The 19122-nt window shown below is 44.9% G+C and overlaps 1 protein-coding gene, 1 long non-coding RNA gene and 1 other non-coding gene across 3 annotated transcripts in view; 1 reads left to right on the top strand and 2 right to left on the bottom strand.

Annotated features, from left to right (window-relative positions):
- Positions 1-6298, bottom strand: part of CTTNBP2NL (CTTNBP2 N-terminal like) — a 44025-nt gene extending 37727 nt beyond the window's left edge. The window contains 1 exon segment of the mRNA XM_039841203.1: positions 6210-6298. The gene's annotated coding sequence lies outside the window, so the exon portion shown is untranslated.
- Positions 6299-6447: 149 nt separating this feature from the next.
- Positions 6448-19122, top strand: part of LOC120585037 (uncharacterized) — a 240904-nt gene continuing 228229 nt past the window's right edge. The window contains exons 1-3 of the long non-coding RNA XR_005648197.1: positions 6448-7154; positions 7321-8974; positions 10776-11065. This is a non-coding gene — a long non-coding RNA (uncharacterized LOC120585037). The remainder of the gene's footprint in view (positions 7155-7320; positions 8975-10775; positions 11066-19122) is intronic.
- TRNAI-UAU (transfer RNA isoleucine (anticodon UAU)) lies at positions 11923-11995 on the bottom strand. Its single transcript has one exon. It is a non-coding gene; the product is annotated as a tRNA-Ile (tRNA).

Raw genomic sequence — 19122 nt, 5'->3', positions numbered from 1 at the left:
ATGCCCATTTCCTGACTCTCCCCAAACTGCAAAAAAAAATTCCACAAAATCCTCTAACAGAAATATGATAACTGATGATGTTGTTTTGCCTTTTAAACCAGATCGCTGATGATTTTTTTAAAAAGTTTAACAATTTGGTGTCAGTTGGAAATTACCAACAGTCCTAGCAATTGTCTTTGCTGCAAGGTTCTGTGGGGACAATAATTCTCCTGGGAGGCAGTGTGTTGTAGTAGAAAGTGTGGACTTTGGAGTCCGACAGACCTAGGTTTGCATCCTGGCTTGGCCGTTTCATGGTTCCTTGATCCACTTAACCTTTGAGTTTTAAGTTCTTCATCTATAAAACGAGGATAACACTACATACTCTAAGTGGATGCTGAATGGCTTAAATGAGTTAGTGACTGGTCAGTTTGCTCGTTTCTCATCCCTGGAGAGCATATATTTGGTTTCATCTGCAAGGATAATGAAGTTTTCCTTTCTCCAATGAGTCCTCATTTTCTATCACTTATGTGTCTAACTTAGAAATCAAAACAAGTTTACTCTTTCTGACTTGACAAGAAATCAAGAAGGGAATGGCATGCCCAGTTCCCGGGAGGGCGGGCTTAGCGACACACACGACACTTGCTCAGGCCACCGGTATAAAGAAAAAAACACCCTCCTGCCTAGACCAGCTTTCTGCGACGTTAGCATGTGGGTGGGAAGCGTGCCTTTGCTGCCACTGAATTTTTACAGCTTTTAATCAAGTCACAATTTTTAACCTGTAATTACTGAGAAATGAGTTTTCTAAAAATATTACAGCTATCTTCGATATCATGTTACATGCATAATAGGTATGTGTCCATATTCATAACCCAGGAGCAGTTATCACATTCTATTGTTCATCTGCTTACATATCTGTCTTCCGTCTCACATGACTGCTAATCTAGACGAATACTCTATCTTATTCAACTTGTTAAACTTAGCACCTAGCAGTCTCTCGGTCAAAGGGTTACTCAAAAAATGCTGGTTGGAAAGAAATGTACAGTACAGTACCTTGAATTACAGCCAACAAAAGTGGACTTTATCTTCTAGGAAATGAGACGCCACTAAACATTTTAAACCAGGGACTATCATAATGAAAGCATAGTGTTTGGGAGATTAAGGCTTGAGGTACACAGCTGATTTGACTGAAGAGAAACTGGATGCAGAAAGCAGTAGGGAGAAGACTTTCATAGTATAGGTATGAGGCAAAAATGTGGGAACCAGAACGGTGGCCGTAAGAATGGAAAAGAAATGACTGAGGCAAGAGACTTTAAAAAGAATTTGCAGTAACTCGGTACTGCTTCCATTTAAGGAGGCAAGAGGGGAAATAATCCCAAATCAGCTGAGGTTTTAAGACTGGGTGACTAAAATGATGATGCCATTAAGAAAAACAGGGATGTTAGAAAAGGAACTGGTTTTAGGGGGAAATGATGACTGTGATGTGAGACACACTGAATGGGAAGTCATCAGGCCCCCAAGAGGAACGTGGTAAGTCAGCTGCTGTGGTGAAGGCTAAAGGTTTAGAAGTGGAGACGTCTTTAGGTGCAGAGCCTTTTCAGAAAACTTTTGTGCCTTCAAAGAAGGAACAAAAGGCAACAGGAGGAAGCTGATACATAGAAGCAGACCAGATCTGTGTCCTCAATTATTACACCAGTTAAGAACCAGGTTAGTTCTGTCCTCACTCTAACACCTGCTGCAACAGAAAGACCTACTTAACAGAAACGGAGGAACAGGGAACCCCTCCCACCGAAAAGACATAGTTAGTGCTTCTCTCTTCTTTCTATGACTTACCTGTCAGTTATTCTCATTTTTTCTCTCCTTTCTAACATACAGTTCTCTCTCTTGTTAAAACAGCTCAACCCTGCTGCTTCTCCCTTCTGTTCTTCCTCCCTGGCTCTCACCTTCGAAGGAGAGCAGACCCAGAGCACGCATGGCCGAGCCCTTCCCAGCAGCCCTGCACGAAGGATCAGCGCAGCCGCTCTGAGGTTCAGGGTCAGAAGTCTTTCGGTCTGTTAACCCCTTCATCCTGTGCTCTCGTATCTTCCTTTCTGGTTTTTACTGAACTTGGTAACAATTATGGATTACAGTCTTTAAACTCAGTAACGATAGTGACAATTAAGAATTACACTCTTTGTGGCTCCAGAAGGACACATTTAGATCCGGCAGCAGCGCTGGCTTTGTACCTGAAACCCAAGAGTTTGGAAACACTTGGCAGGGAGAAGCCATCTTCCTGCATTCTTTGCATCAGTGCTGGCTTCTAGTCTTGTTTTCCTCTCCCCACCTCCTCTCTTAACTCCCCCACCGGTGACCCATTTTGGTTGTTCCAATGAATGAGCCTCACCTTTGGGGGTGGGGTGGTGGTGGCAGAGTTGTCTTCAATTAAAATCACTTTTTAATCAAAATTGCCACTTTCCTTAAATCTCACAGAAGGTACCATATCACGGTATCCACGAAACTGTTTACATGACACTCAGGATAGAGGTACTTAAGACAGTAGAGTTTGGAGTGGAACGATGGACAATAAATTCAGAGAGAAGATGTCAGATGGTTGAATACCCTGCCTTTCTTTTTCCTGAGCCAAAAAAATTCAAGGAAGATAATCTGCAGAATGAAATTATGACACACACACACACACACACACACGCACACTATAAGACAGACACACACACTCTCCTAAAAATCCTTGTACCAGATGTCTGGCATCATGACATATACAAGCGTCGTTTTCCTCTATTTAGGAATCTTAGCTGTATATTGAAAAAGTTAAAACAAAATCAACCAATAACTAAATTCAGACACTAATTCCTCACCTTTGCTAAAATGCTAAAGAAGTAAAAGAATACTTAATATTAAATTCTTTAGCACACATGCAAAGTGCTAATACTAATGACAATAATACCTACCATTATTGAGTGCTTCCTACACATTAGGTACCTTGCTTTGTGATATGTATGTATTTAAATGTAATCTTAGAAAAAAACTTCAAAGTTAATTCTACGTCACAGCAGAGGAAACTGAGAAACGGTGAAGACAGAAAACTCTGTTCTCGTCCTGGCTCACACAGTGAAAGAGTACGGAGTACGGAGTTGGGATTTGAACCCAACTTTGCTACTGTAAATTACCACACTCTATAGACTCACGATATATGTCATTTTCTCACTGAAATGCTTTGAACTGAAACTTGAAAGACTTGATTTTTAGTTATTAGAAAACATTCAGGAAATAAGAAAAAAATGGCCTTTAGAAATGGCTGACAAGCCATTCCTGGGGTCAACCACCTCAGACTGGACAAGTTTCCTTTAGAAAGTTTCTCATCTCATGCCACCAAACACCAATTCAAATGGCAACTTCTAGAAACACCATTCTGCTCCGCTCAGAAAAGCTGAGCATTCCAGTCCTGTTCTGCAAGTCCATGGTAGCATTGCAAACCAGATGCCAAACCCACTGAGTGCATCACGCCGGCCCGTCGTCAGTCTGGTGACTCCATGTGGGGACCCACTACCTTTTGTGCCCCTGTTCACATATTTAGTCCTGGTTCGGAAAAGCACAAAATCAATGAAAAATCCATTTGAAAAGTCCCAGAGTAGATCAGCAATGTGTCAAAACCAAACACGCAGAAACCATTCTTGAACAAAAATCCGCAACCGGTTCCTAGTGAGCTCTCCTAAATGGTCAAATTCCTCTCTGGTCAGATTCTTAGGAAAATAAAATCCTAAAATGACTAGCACTGATTACATCAATAATTCTGGTTCAAATTTCATTACAGCAAAATTATATATCTAACCAGCATATATTTTCTTATAAGAAATTCACTATTTTAGAATTATACAAGATATTATAGTTTTGTAAGACCCCAGAGAGGGAAAATAAAAGTTAAATCAAGACAAAGAGTGGATTGACTATTCATCCTAACAAGCTGTGCCGTATCTTATCAGTACATTATCTTTTTAGACTAAGGTGACAGCTTCAAACTAAGTTCAACACTCATTAAGTCAAACTATATGCCAGGCACCATGAAAGATACAAAGATGAAAAAAAACCACACTATCTGCTCTCGAAGAATTTACAATTTAATGAGCTAGATTAGACACACACATAGAAATCCTCCATACGCAATGCTTTTCTTCATCTAATATGACCGAACAGTTATTGAAAAAGTTAGAGGAAAGATTTCCAAAGACCCAAATGTGTGTCGAACAGGTCCTACTCAATGTGCCAAATAATCAAAGAGCAGGATTTGCTTTTTCCTGTCTGCTCATTAAGGCCCTGAAAATCACCACTACTTTGGTTTCCTTGGTCTCTTACCTTCGTTTATTTTCTGTTCTCTGCTCATGTAATAAGATATATCTTTTTGGGATTTCCTGGTCTGCTTTTAATTTTCTCTGCTGTTACCGCTGGGGGCCCGTGACTTGCTCCCCCATCGCGGTACACTTCACGTTTGCTGCAGAGACCCTCCCTCCACACAGCTTCTTCCTCATGCTCTTTTATGGGAGATCTGGAAACAATCACTGAACAGATCTGTGAGCACTGAGACTGGCTCTGAAAACTTTGAACCTAACTATTCAAAAATAAATACCTTCAGGAAGCTTAATCAGGAAGGTGAAGGGCAGCCATGATAATCACCCTCTGTGATTCCAACTCCTTGCATCTCATTGCTGTTAGCTTTATCTATAGATAACAGTGAAGGATGGACTACAGATAGGAATCAAAAGAAAAAGCTAAAACATGTGGCAAATTTTAATATATGGAAGTGCAAGCAATAGATGATTACTGGGGATTCAATGGCAATAACATTAGGACAAAATCATCAATATTTTGCACCTGCTGAAACGAAGGCCAACATGACAGCCTTTATGAGCACACTAGAGAGACACTTTTTGGTAGTCACAATGCGCGTGAATAGCTCGCGTTACCTTTGTTATCCTTATGTCTGAGATTTAAAAATGTGCTCTTACTGTTCAACTCCTAAATTTTGGTAGCTGATACTGTTCTTATAAAACCAATCAATAACATCATATATGTATCAGTTTCTCCTGGAAGGAAAAACCCACCATAAAAAAGGGATAAAAAGTAACCAAAGGCCACAGGACTAGATTAATGATAAACCGCGACAACTGAACCCGAATTTTCTTCAAACACTTCCTGCCTTTTGTTTCAACAGGACTATAACTTCAAGGTTAACTGCAGTCTCCCTGAGCAACAGACCAGCCCGCCTTAGACTGAGGGAGATAAATACTCATTTCTAATCTAATGCTCTTTATTTACTCATCAATACTGTTTCATTTGACACATGTTATTCACTGACAGTCAAACAATACACACTGAACACCTACTCACACAAGGCCATCTCTGTAGATATCCAACACTCACCTCACTGTGAAAGAAAAAAGATGGTTTTTCATCAAGTTCTCAGGGAAGAAACAGGGTGGAAAGCAAACATGAAACAACTCAAACCCAAAAGACCCTTAGAAGTCGGGTTCTCCCTCAAGGAACAGAGCAGAGAAGATACAAAAGGGGGTGTGAGGGTGGGGAGTTACTATTTCTCCTTCCTCGGGAGTCTAAAAAAGTCCCGCCGCAGGTGAGCTCTCGACCCCCACAGGAGAACAGAGGATCTGAGGGGCTTCAGGAGGAAGGCTGAGGATCAGACCATGGGGGATGGGAAGAACCGAAGTCGGGGAAGGCCGCTTCGTCTGTGGACCAGGCAACCGAGATCGGGTCTTTGATTTTTGCTTCGCTCCATCCCTCTTTTTTTGGAAAACAGTGATTTTATTTTACGGATGAAACCAGCTCCGGTGCCACCTTAGCGAGCAGGGGCAGGTGTTGGGAGGGATGTCTGGCCTCCCCGGGGGACAAAATGGGGGGGCCACCCTAGAGGATGGGAACCTGTGCGTCCTCCCCCAAGGTTGAGGCTCTGGGCGAGGGGGTGTCTTTAAATGAGGGATGTCAGAAGGGGAGACTTTTCTGCGGAGCTGGGATTGACGGGGGACAATAAGTAGCTGCGAGGACCCTCGAAGGATGAGGAGCTCACGGGGAATACCGGGAGGTGGAGGAGACGGCCCCGCCCCCTCCGCGGATGGGCGCGAGTGGCAATTGGGACGGTGGCAGGAGGACACCTGTGGTCCTATCTTTACTTTTCCCTCGAGAACACGGCCTCCCTGCCACGGCCAAGCCCCAGCCCTAGCAGATCCTACCTTTTCCCGGCGCTCCGGGCTCCGCTCCCTGCCGCCTCCGCCACCCGCTCCCATCCACTGCCCCCCGCGGTCCCGCCCCTCAACCGCCAGGCGGGGGAACTGGCATTCACCAGGGCCAATCACCACCTTACCTCTCCAGCCCCGACACCAATCCGCGCCGGGCGGAGGCGGGGCTGCTCCAATGTCACTGAGGCTCCTCCCGGGGCCCCAAGATCCCTTTTGTTTGGGGAGAGCCAAGCTGGGATTGAGCTCGCGTCACTTCCGAGAGGAAGCGTTCCCCTCCGGCCGGAGCTTGGGGTTGGGCTCCTGCCCCTCCTGGCCCGGCTTCTGCAACTTTCCACCTCTGTGCGGTTTCCGGGCGGGACCCGGGCGAGCGCTTCGTGCTTTACCCTCCGGGTCCGGGAAGCTTAGGAATAGCGGGTGCCCTGATCGATTGGGCTCATTAACGTTTGCAGTGGGCTTTGGTGTCTGCTTTAGAATTAGCTGTTGAAATCTTGGTAACGTGTCTTCTTTCCTGGTCTCTTTTTCTTGGACGAGCTTGAGCGTGTGGTGTTAAAAGCGAGGGTGAAAACCTCTGAGACCACCCTTCTCTTTTCACATTACGTTTGGAAAAGCATACTAGATCTGAAGCTCCTGGGATGGGGACACCGGCTAGCATCCGAGAGAGCATAAACCTAGTCTGACTTACCTTCCAGGTAGAAGTCCAATGAATAATTGCAATTTTGTGTGTCAAGGTTTTCCACGCTCTCCTTGCCAGATGTGGGGATTTTTTTGTGTCCTTTCCCTTATACTGTGGGTAATGGCGTTTGCAGTGAAGCTGGTACAAAATACAGTGTAGAGTATGCGAAGAATGTCTGTCCCTTCTTGTGAACACAGGGATGCAGATCTTGCTAGTGGCAACAAGAGAGGGGAGAGGATACATTCCTACCTGAGGTCAAGATTTCTGTATCCCTCTTCCAGTTTACAGACTGATTCGACTACTTAAAAAATTAATAACCCAAATACAATAAATTCTTATGATACAATAAATACTTATGAAACAAATATTTATAATGCATAAATAATGTACTAATTTTAATAACGTACTAATCTTAATTATTAAGCAATACAGGTATCTAGCCTGCAAGGCAGACGCAGCTCTGCCTTCATTCAATTTACAGTTTGGTGGAGTGTTACGTTCAGTCTGTTCATCCACAGAGAAGTTGGAAGGAAGTCAACCAGTTTTTGTGTCATCCCTGTGCCAGGTACTTTCATATGATATTTAATCTTCACTACTCTATGAAAAATCTTTCCTAACCTGGAAGATAGGCATCACTGTGCACATTTTACAGATGAGACGATAGAGATTCAGAGAAATTTAGTCATAAGAGCTAGTAAATGGGAAAGAACGAACTTCCAAAAAGGTTGTGTGACTCCAAACTTGTGCCATATTCTGCTCATCTCACACTGGCTCTCACAAGGTGGGCAGGTCCAGAGAATGGGCCTGGATGACTGTAAAATCAGCATTAGAGCCAGAAAAAAGCTTCGTGCCTTCCCTTATTGATTGATTGTAGGCTTGACAGCGTCATTTATATGAAGGACAGCAAGAGTGTAGTGAGGTGTTCGGCAGCAGCCCAAGTGCCTTTTAGGTAATGAAGTAGAAAATACAGAACTTCGGAAAGACATATTCTCTGTGTTCAGGTAACTGACAAATGTGAAAGGCAAGATGAAGGGCCAGGCACATAAATGATTTGACTCGAAACAAAATGTCTGAAATGATTATAAACACACAGTTCAGGTGCTGAAATGGGCCTACGAATTTGAAAAATCCCATTTCCTCCTCCTCCCTTTTGCCTTGCCTAAGGGTGTGCAATGAGGAAGTGCCTCACTGCCTGACAATGAGGCTGACTCGGAGAATGGCTATTTTCTGCTGGCTTCTGAGTCACTCTAAGAGTAGTCCTAGGGAATCAGCTCCTCCCTCCTCCCCTCCTTCCTTTTATAGCTGTTAACACACCACCACTCATTCTACTCCAGGCTATAGTGCTCTATGGCCTACTCCCTTTACATCAACTGTCAGCTCTCCTGACTCCCTCCTGCTTATTGTGGGAGAACTAGCAAGAAGATCACCTTTGCCCTGGAAGATTCAGAATCCTGAAGGGTTCAGATTGCTTTTGTTAACAAAGGGTCTGGGCCACCAATCCAATGCCACCAGGAGTCCCCAGTCTGGGGTATGAGGGTGAGGAGGGGTGAAGAAGAGACTTTATTTTGGTAAACTTTTTGCAAACTGGGGACAACATAGCCTCTGGGGGAAATAACAGCTCCAGGAAAAAAGCAGCCTAACGGAGAAGGGGAGAAGGGGAAACGGAAAGCGCAGGCCCTGAGACAAACGGCACGCTGCTGCCCTGATGTAAACTGCTGCCCTGATATAAACTGCTGCCCCGATCCTTGATTGGTTCATTTTTATGCAAATAAAGCATCAAAATGTTCACAATTAGATTGGTCCAAATAGCACTGTCCTGATTGGTCAGAATCACACGTTCTGATTGGTTGTAATGGAGCCACTCTGATTGGTTGGTAAAGATGCAAATGAGGCTATGTCCCACAGCTCTGATTGGATAGGGTAGTCTCAGCCCATTGGTTGAAATTACGATTTCAGGAACTCCTTTATAAGGTTCCACTCAGACTTCTGGAAGGCGGTGTACTTGAGAGGCCTCTGCAAACAATGGTCGCTGGACTCTTGATTATGAATTTGGGCCCACTTAACCACGTCGAGTCCTTTTTGACAGGTACATTCCTTCTGGAGTCAACACTTTCCTTTTAATTGATTAGCCCTGGAGGTAGTTAATGAGCAGGGCTGTGAACCTCAGGAGACCTTCAGGCTGCAGTGGCACCTCTGAGAAATAGTTCTGGGTTTTGTGATTCTTTAGTATAAAAAATATTTTGAAAAAATTATAGTACAACGGCATACGCAGAGTTGAAAGTGGGTTCATAATACCTTAAATCTGTGTAACACAATATAAAAATGCCATTTTTATATCCTATTTTATCAACTTGCCAGTAAATATTTATTAAATGCGTACAGTGTGTCAGGTGACAATTTAGTAGGAAAGGCTAAAGATTATATAGATTGTGTCAACTTTTCTTCAAACAAGTAAGTTTCCTAGGTAGGTGTTCCATAAATGTTTATTGCTGGCTGGGAGAGGCAATGGTGAAGTAAAGAGGGCGAGACTGGAATTAAAAAAACCTGGAGTTCTGTCCCAGTTCTTCCTCTGTCACAGGCTATATTAGTTTCCTAAGGCTGCCATAACGAATTACCACAAACTGGGTGGCTTGAAACAACGGAAATATATTCTCTCTCAGTTTGGAGGCTAGAAGTCTAGAATAAAGGTGTTGACAAGATTGGTTCCATCTGGAGGCTCTGAGGGAAGACTCATTCCGTGTCTTCCTCCCAGCTTCCGGGGGCTCCCGGCACGACTGTTCATTCTTTGGCTTGTAGTTGCATTGCACAGTCTCTGCCTCTGTGTTCACGTGGTCTTCTTCCCTTGGTCTTGACGTCTCTATGTGTTCTCTCCTATTCTTATAAGGACAACAGTCTAGTTTGACGTCATATTAACTCATTACATCTGCAAAGACTCTATTTCCAAACAAGTTCAAATTCTGAGGGTCCAGGTAGACATGAATTTTTGAGAAGGGGAAGCATTTGAACCAGTATGCAAACCTACTTCTCAAAATAACATCTCTACTTAACTCTATTGGACTTCATTGGTAAAGAGCATAAAAGTAATGAACTAATTCCCAAAGATCATTTCAGTTCTGTGATTATATGTTAGAAGCTGTTTATCAAGCTTTTACTATATCACAGGCACTATAAAATTGCTCTATAGCACATCTCATTTAATCCTTGAAAGAATCCCAGGAGTTAGATGTAAATATTCTCATTTTATAGATAAGGAAATTGAGGAATAAGAGTGGTCCATGGTCATGGAATTAATACGAGATGAACATAAAATATTTACTCAGATCCGATTCCAAAGTGCACCCTCATTATTACTCTGCTATGTCGTCTCTCCATCATGCTGCATAGGTTAGATGGAAGTAACACATATTTTAAATTTTGATTAACAGAATACTCGGAGTGGAGGAGCAATCTTCCTGGTGTTTTGTTTGAAGTTTGGACCAACTTCCAAATAAAGGAAAGCAAGAGGGGAGAGAATAATGGATGGCAATGAAAATTTAGTAGGGAAGAGGAGCGCTATGGCACTTAAACCTCAGTTTCCTCATTTGTGAAATGGGTAATAGTCTCTGTCTACACCAGCTGCTTGTGAATATCCAAGTGAGATGATGGACATAAAAGTATTTGGTTAACTCTATGAAGGATTGTTGTAAACTACATGGGAGATCTTGCTTAAACTCAGCCCTTCCGTCCCAGCCCTCCAGCTAAAAACATCTGAGGGTTGAACATCTATGGTTTTATAAGGCTCCTTCTATCTGTGAGTCACTAGGACTTTGCTAAGATGCTGGGTGAGCTAGATGTAGATGTTGGACCGCCTGGGAAAAGTAACCTGGCCTGTCTTCCTATTTTTCAAGGTCCCTCCCAGCTCCTCTAGAAGTGGATCCATCCGGTGGTCGCAGTCTAGAAGCTGGAGAGGGCTCTCCAGGCGGAGATGAGGCTGAAGCCGGAAGGAGGGTGGGCTCTCCATGGCGCCCTGCATTTCCCCCCATCATTTGTTTCCACGAAGGCCTTTCTGAGTATTCCTGCAGCGTTCTCTTCCTTGCTTGATCGGCTGTATGTAGGAGACCCGGCCCGGGAGTGGAGAGATTTCTGGGCGTGGCCCTCACTGCGTTCCTGAGCTTATTGCTCCCTCTAGTGCTGAGCGGTGAGTCCTGCAGCTGTCGGCTTCCTCCTTGGCCATCTCAGTGCGTGTTCCGCAGAGGCCTCTCACCTGACGGTGTTTCCTTTTATGGGTGTGGGCTGAGACCAAAGACCAGCGGTTTGAAAAGCCACCTTTAGGAACAAATTCTTCTGTCTTTTAGCTAAATGTTAGGACCATCTTGGCCATGAGGGATCCAGGCAGTTCTTATCCTGGATTGTGTAGGAGGAGGTCTGGAAAGGAAAGGGAAAGAAATCTAATGTTGAGTGACTACAATGTAGGTGCTTTACCAATATTACACGTGTATGTGATCTTTACCGTCTTTACATATGCAATCCTTATAATCCTTTACATATATAATCCTTGTGGCCATCCTAAGAAGCAGTTATTATTACCTGCAGTTTTTCAGATAAGAAGGCAAGTTCAGGGAGGTTAAGTGTCTTGCCAAAGGTCACGTAATAGCAATGATAATGATAACATCAACCAATTAATTAGGTCCTACCTCACGTGAGGCACATTGTTTCTTTTAATCCATTTTACTGAAGAGGTCATTGAGATTTAGGTAGTTCAAGGAAGGGATAACTGAGAAGCTTGGTGGAGATCGAAGAGCTAGGTCCTCCTTACCCCAGTCCCACACTCTTTCCATTCCGCCATTGCCTCATGGAGCTGGAGGGGGTGGAGGTGGGACTGAGCCGAGGCCTGCGTGACTCACTGTTCTTTTTTTTAATTAGAATTATTTATGCCTACAGGGCCTGGTCTTCCTAGGTGGCTTCCCATCCAAGTACTAACCAGGCCAGACCCTGCTTAGCTTCGAGATCAGACATTGGCTTGTTCAGGGTGGCATGGCCGTAGACCAAGGACCATGGCTCCACTGGGGCTCGAACCCAGGACCTTCTGCATATAAAGCAGACGTGCTAACTGCTGCACTGTGGAACCACATCCAATGACTCACTGTTCTTTCTGTTACTGGGGCTGCTTGATGGCCCTTGCTGAGGACCAGGAAACTAGGGCCATGTGGTTTTTTGGATATTCAGATCCAAAGGTAGGATCCTGAGATAGGACGGCAATGACAAAGCCAAGGCCAAAGTCCACGGGATCCCGGGAGACAATTCGCTTAGGGTCATGCATAATTGGGGCAGTGGTGATAGCACAACAGTTATTACTCTTAGGGGCCTTGGGAGAGCACCCAGAGGACCCTGAGTTCTGTCTCTCTCTTCTTATGTGGACCTCACATGCTCCCCTGAAGTTGGGGGGCCAGGATGGGGAACACAGGGGGGCAAAATTCCTGGAAGTAGATGAGATAAACTGTAGAGTTTCCAAATCACTCAGCAAAGTTCCCAAGGATTTGGGTTATTTTTAACTCCTCCCCTCACTCCCAAAATATAGTTTAGTCATAGGACCCTGGAAGAATGCTCTATGTCTCTTTGGATGAGTTTTAAGTTTTCTTTTTCATTTTAATCTTTGAAGTTATTAAATTATAATTGAAAAACATATCAGATGATTAGTTGATAAACTGGTTAATGTTAAATTTGTTATTTCCAAGCGTTATCTGGGTGGATGGGTGGGAAAAGATACCAGTAGGCTACTGTTTTAAATATGTAAGTTGACTTTTTTTTATTAAAGGTTAACTCTTTCTCTCTCTTCCAGTCCTTCCCCTTTCTGTCTTTCTTTCTGTTTCTCCTTTGCCGCAGGTGCCTTCTTACCAAAAGTCGGAGCCAGACCCCCTTTCTGTCTCTGCTGCCTATTCGGACAAAGCTCTGGGCCGAGTAGCTGTGCCAGAAGGGCTGAGGCTGGTCCTCATGCTCTTTCCCTTCTAGTCCACCCTCTTCCCCCACACATGGGCTGACATTAAGCAGAATATAATTTCTGTGCTATGGACAGAGACAGAACTTTGGCTTGGCTGGGCTGCCCCATGCTTTCGATTTGATGAAAGCCAATTACACATTTCCCCTGGTCTGTTATTTCAGCTGAGGCACCACGCAGTCAGCTGAATGGGTCCTTGTTGCTTACAAAAGGGAGAAATATTTGTAGGGAAAGTAATGACCCGGTTTGGGTGCACCGTCATTTCCAGGCAGTTTTCCGGTAAGTGGCCCTTTGGAGTAGGCTGGTGCTGGAAGCTTCTGTGCCCTCATTTCCTGCTTCATGGCTCCTGCTGGGCTCCCACGTGACCAGGGGACCCAGGTGTACTGCTGTCTTAGGAGGAGTCTGCGTATTTCTCATCCCCCTGTTTTTTCCGCCCCCTCGCCTCCTTCACGTTCTTCTTTTGTTCCTAAAACAGTCTTCCAGTGCCTATCATCATTACCGCAAGACGTAACACACGGTTCCAGCTCCAGGGCGCTCACCGTCTTGAGGGGAGGTAGACTTATGCAGCTCGTGCTCCAAGTTCTCCTGCTATCTGTAGCAGCACTTTCCAAAGAAAATAACTCAATCCACTGTCTTCTGTCATAATCGGGACTCCTCCAGATGTAAGGGGCAGAAAACTTACTCCAAACTGGCCATGAAAAGTCCAGGAGTATAGACTGACTTCAGACGATGCTGGGTCTAGCTTCTCAAAAATGTTTCCGGGTCGGGTTTCTCTCAACTCTACTTCTGCATTGGTTCTGTTTTCAGACATGCTTTCTTCCTCAATTGGCCATAAGCTTAGTAGCTCCAGCTTCGTGTCCTGTCATATTCAATAGGAAAGAGCACCTCCCTGTTTCCCAAAACTCTGAAAAAAATCTCAATCTGTCTTTTCGGCTCTGCTCGGACCATGTGTTCATCCCTGAACCAATCCCTGTGGCCAGGGGCATGTGTCACTTTGATTGGCTAGGTCTAGGTTATGTGCTCTATCTAGAGCTATAGATTAAGTGTAGAGAAAACCTATAACCTAAAATTCATTCATTCATTCATTCATTCATTCATTCCCAGGAGAAAAATGGAGATGGCCATTTGGGAAGGAAATAGTGAGTGTTCACTACACGTTTGCGGGTGTGTCTCACATTTGCTCTCAGGTCTGCTTGTGCTGTAGCCAGCTGCTTTAACCTTGCCCCAACTCTGCCTTGGCCTGGACTTTCCTTGCCTGCTGGTCATTGTCAGAAACTCTAGGATGGCTGGTCTTTGTCCTTTGTTGCCCAAAGCACAACCAACAAAAGACTTGTGTGTAGCAGCTTTTCACTGAGGATGTGGGGGTCTGGGGATGGGATGGGCAGTGTTAAAAAGGGTTTTAAAGATAAATTTCTCAGGTTTGAGGGTGTATAGAAATCACTTGAAGGTCTCGTTAAATCACAGATTTCTGGGCCCTATTGCCAGAGCTTCAACAAAATGTATTGAGTTCCTGTGTGCTAGACACCATGGTTACAGTGGTGGCCTTGGCCTCTGCTCCAAAATTCCTCTAACTTTGTCATGCAGAGCGATTTAATTCCTGTTGCCCAAACCATTCTCCTCTCAGTTCTACCCAGGGGCCATAATTTTCATAGCCAGATAAGGCCATGAAGTCACTCTCTTCAACAAAGGAATCAATTTGTACCATCCTTGGAGGTCCACGACTCAAACGCACCCAGCTTCTGCAATAGTATTTTAATTTCCTTTCCTGTTGCGTAGGTCACCACGCTGTGGGTGTCACCCACTGCCAGAGGTATTGATGAGGCACAGCTTTCAGCGGCACAGAGGTGGGGGTGGGGCCTTCTTCAAGGAAGGCTGCTTGACTCCTCTGTAGCATGTGGAGAGAGTTCCTTTCGAGCCGGACGTACCAGCTGTATGACCTGGGCACTGCGTTGAGTTTCGAACTCAACGAGAAAGTAATGTGATTCACAAAATTGTAGTGAAAATGAAATGAGATACCAGGAAGCTTACCGAACGCTTTTCTCTCTACCGCCGATCTATCACTGAGTCCTGTCAGTCTTACCTTCTGAATATCTCGTCTTTTTACTCCTGTTTTCACCATCGTTACTGGCTCAGTCCGTCCAGTATCTCGTCTCTGTCCAGGACAATGACAATAGCTCTCCAAGTGGTGTTCTAGCATTCGTTCTAGCCCCTTCCAGTTCATTCTCCATGCAGCAAGCTGAGCAAATTTTAAGAAAACACAATCTAATCATGTCATACCCCCTCCCTAGTTAAAACTTTTTAGTGCTCTTAGGATAACCTGACTTACAAAGCCCTCATTATTTGGTTCCGGCTTCTCTCTCCAGAGTCATCGAATGCCCCTCTGCCCCAGACAGTTGGTGATGGAGATTCTCTGCTTGGTCAAACTCTGGTCAGCATTTTTGAGCTCTGTTCTTGACTAGGTCTCAATGTGATTCACCCCCTCCCCTCCCCTCCCCTGCCTTGCTGGGTCTGCATAGCCCAGTCTTAGCAATTAATCCCGCTGACTCAGTTTAGAGAATTCCCTACCCATGATATCCGATCAAGTTCTTCATCTCTCACCTTCGATGTATCAGTCCTTGGCCTGCCTTCAGCAAGAATCCTCCTACCCTCAATGTTACCTCTTAGTCATTTTTATCTTCATTTGCCCATTTGGATTTGGAGTTGAACCTGATCTTTCTCTCCTGTTGCCTGGATGAGAGTCTGGATGCCTATCGCAAAAGTCCTGAATGAAGTCTTTCCTACTATTTTAACAAGTGTCAGAATATTTTTTTTCTTTAATGGTGGCAGCTTTTTCGTTCCTGAGTCTTTGCTAATATTATTCCACTTTTCTGAGCTGCTCTTCTTCCCCTATCCCTAAAGCCTACATACCCTTCAGATCTCATTTCAATGTTACTTTCTCGAGAAAGTTTCCCGAGCCCAATAGAGTGAGTAGGTTCCAGTGTATTATCTTGGTAGCATGTATCATGATTTGTAGTTATATATTTGTAGAATTATCTCGATTAATGTGTTAATGTGATTATATAACTCTTTTGTATGTTGCACGAGGGCAGGGAGACCATGTCTATTTTGCTCATTATTCTTTTCTCTAGTACCTTAACACAGTACCTGGCACATAGTAGGTGTTCTATAAATGTTTGTTGATTAAATGAATGAATTAATTAATGGAAGAAAGTGCCCTGTATATAACAGGTGCTTTATAAATCATTTCTCCTCGTCTCCAGCTGTGATGATAACCCTGGACATTGTTGTGGGAAATACAACCTTCTATGGCCTATTTTAACCTACTGCAAACCCTTCTGGGAGAAACCTAGGGTCCTAACCACCCTTGGAGGTGCCTGGGAAGCCCAGAGAGTTTAGGTGGCCCTCTTGAAAAATCCCCTTATAACTAACTATCCCCAGGACCATGATTTACTCACTTTTTGATTCTCAATGCCTAGAATAGTTCCTGGGCCCGGTGGTTATTCAAATAAATGACCTTGGAGTTGAGGAAATGTCCAAAAGGAACCCAGTGACCCATTTGAGTAGTTCCTAGGAATACAGATAATCCCCATGACAGATGGTCTCCTGCATGGATGTTAATAGATATGGATGCTAGTTCTGCCCTGATGGCTGCCAGCCTAGCAAAAGATGCCCTGCCGGGAATAAAGTCCATGAGGGGCTTTTCTAGGTGCCTAGTACTACAAAACAGGGGAATGGCAATATGAACTTAATAAGATTTCTTAACTATTCTTACTACTGCCATCTGTTTTCTTATTGTACTAAGTAGAACTGGTGGGGAAGAGCAGGGAGCTGGGTGTCTGTTCCAGCACCTGACCCCACTTCCACCTCCCCCGCCCTCTCCCTCCCGTGGTACCAAGCTTTGTGAGGCCACTCCCTGCTGCATACCCTCACTTGCCATCCTCTCCTCATCCCTTCGTGGTCTCGCTCCAGCTTGCACTGTGCAACTGCTCTCCCAAGATTTCTAGTGGCCGTCTTGTCGGTAAACCACGTGGGTGTGCCTGGGCCCTAACTTGTGCTCCATGCGGCCTGAGACACAGTTCTCCTCTTTCTTCTCCTTCTCTCGGTGGCTGTGATGACATCATGCTCTCTTGGTTGGTCTCCTGCCTCTCCTTCCCATTCTTTTTTGTGGCCATTTCTTTCTCTTCCCACTTTATACACTCTCCTGGGTGAGCCACTTAATCTGAGATGGCTCAGTTACCACCTCTACTTGGATGACTTGCCCAGGCCTCTCCCCTGAGCTCCAGACTCCAAGAGGACATCTCTGTGGCATCCATGACCCTCATTTTCCCCCACCCAGTCACCAAGTCCTGCCAGTTCTACCTCAGCCCACCCAGGCTCTCCACATTTCCTGTCACTATCTTAGTACAAGCCACCTTCCTCCCTCCCATGGATCCTGGCACCAGCCCTCCCTTCGCGTTTCCTGGGTCTGCTCCAGCTCTTCCCTCTTCCGTCCATTTCTGCATGGCAACCCCAGTGATTTTTCTAAAGTGAAAATTTGGTCAGGCCGCTTCTCTGCTTAAGTTCCTAGAAAGTCATGGACTTCCCGCTATCTTCAGGATAAAATGCAAAGGTGAGCATGCCAGCCGTTCCTTCCTGGTCCCACCCCTGTTCCTGTTTCCAGCTCCGAACTGTGTCACCTCCCTGGCCCCCAGGTGGCCCTGGAGCACTACTGAACCACTTCTTCATGCACCTTGGCCTCAGGACCCTTTGATGCGCTGTTCTGCCTTCTCTGCTTTTTCTTGCTTCTTCCAGTCTGGCTAACTACTCTTTCTTCAGGACTCACCTCCAGGAAGCTTTCCGTGATCTCTTACAGCCACATTCGACATTCCTGTTCCTGCCCTATTTCTTCTCAGTGCACCCTGGACTCCCTGCCCTTTGCCTGTATGTGCGTCTGCCCTAGGCTGAGAGCTCCTTCAAGGCAGGGACTCTGCCTGGTTCGTGGTTATGTTTGCAGTTCGTAGCATAGTACCTGGTGCATAGTAGGCATATTTACTAAGTGAAAGAAATGATTTTCTAAAGCGTTGTCATAGCTAGCCTACTACAGTCGTTAAGAGCATGGATGTTGAAGCCAGATGCCTCTGTTGAATCCTGGCTCAGATGCTGACTGTCTGTGTAGACTTTGGCAAGCTGCTTAACTCTAAGCCTTGGCTTCACATTTTAAAAATGTTTCTTACCTCATAGGATTGCTTCGAGGGTTAAATAAATTAATGTTTATATGCCTGGCATAAAGTAAGTAAGTGCCATAAAAATAGACTAAGTTACTCTATGACCAAACATGGATAATTTCGATAGTGAAAGGGATGCTGTTAATGATTAGATGAAGACAACAGGTATAAACCAAGACCGTCCTGTGAAAACAGGGACATTTGGTTACCCTACATGTAAGGGTTCATTAGGTAAATAATGTCTTCATTTTTGTTAGTTTTGTTACTCCCTGTCCCTTCTCTTCTAGTGATTAACATTAAACTCTTCCAACCATAAAAGCCCATGGGCTTATTTTTGGGGACAACAGAGAAAGGAAGACCTGGGGAGATAGTGTCCTAAGGAACGGCTTTGGTAGGACGGCATGAAGGAAACAGAAATGAAGTTGAAGTCTTGGGGCCGTGGGTAGAGGAGAAGACGGGGGCTTTCCACACGCCCCTGAAGCCTGAGGGCTTCACAGCAAGGAGAACCGTGTGGTTTCCTGATGGGTGGCATGGTTCGAAGGAGTCCAGCCTTCCCTGGAGTCTTGTCTGTGGGGAGGATCTGTGAGCCAGGCAGCCTGCGATGCTGCTGCTTGACATGCATTTGCTGTCTGCTCACCGAGTTTGCCGCTTTCTCTCAAACTGTTTCAGAAACATGTGGTCCCATTTGCTTCCCCAACAGGGAGTGTTTTTTCATTACCTTAAAATAGTTGTTTATATGAACTGGGATAAACACCTGGTGGGCAGGAGTTTTATCTCATGGCCATTCCAATTTGAATTCTATTATTTCTGCTGCTTACCTGGGGAGGGGAAAAATATTCTTTCTCCCAGACAGATGAACCATCAGATAACAGCACCTCTGCAGCTGGCGGCATCTGCCTGGAATATCAATTGCCTGATGGTGACCATGGCACCTGAGGGGAGGCGGAGGGAGTATCTGGAAATACTGAAGCCTGTCAGTCTGAGAAGGTGCCATTCAGAGATGAGTACCAACTCCATTCTTACTCTCTCTCCTTCCGGGGTGGGAGTAGAGGAGGT

Source organism: Pteropus medius, unplaced genomic scaffold, assembly GCF_902729225.1.
Source record: "Pteropus medius unplaced genomic scaffold, Ma_sr-lr_union100, whole genome shotgun sequence".
Taxonomy (NCBI): Eukaryota; Metazoa; Chordata; class Mammalia; order Chiroptera; family Pteropodidae; genus Pteropus; species Pteropus medius.
This window is presented reverse-complemented; position numbering and strand designations above follow the sequence as displayed.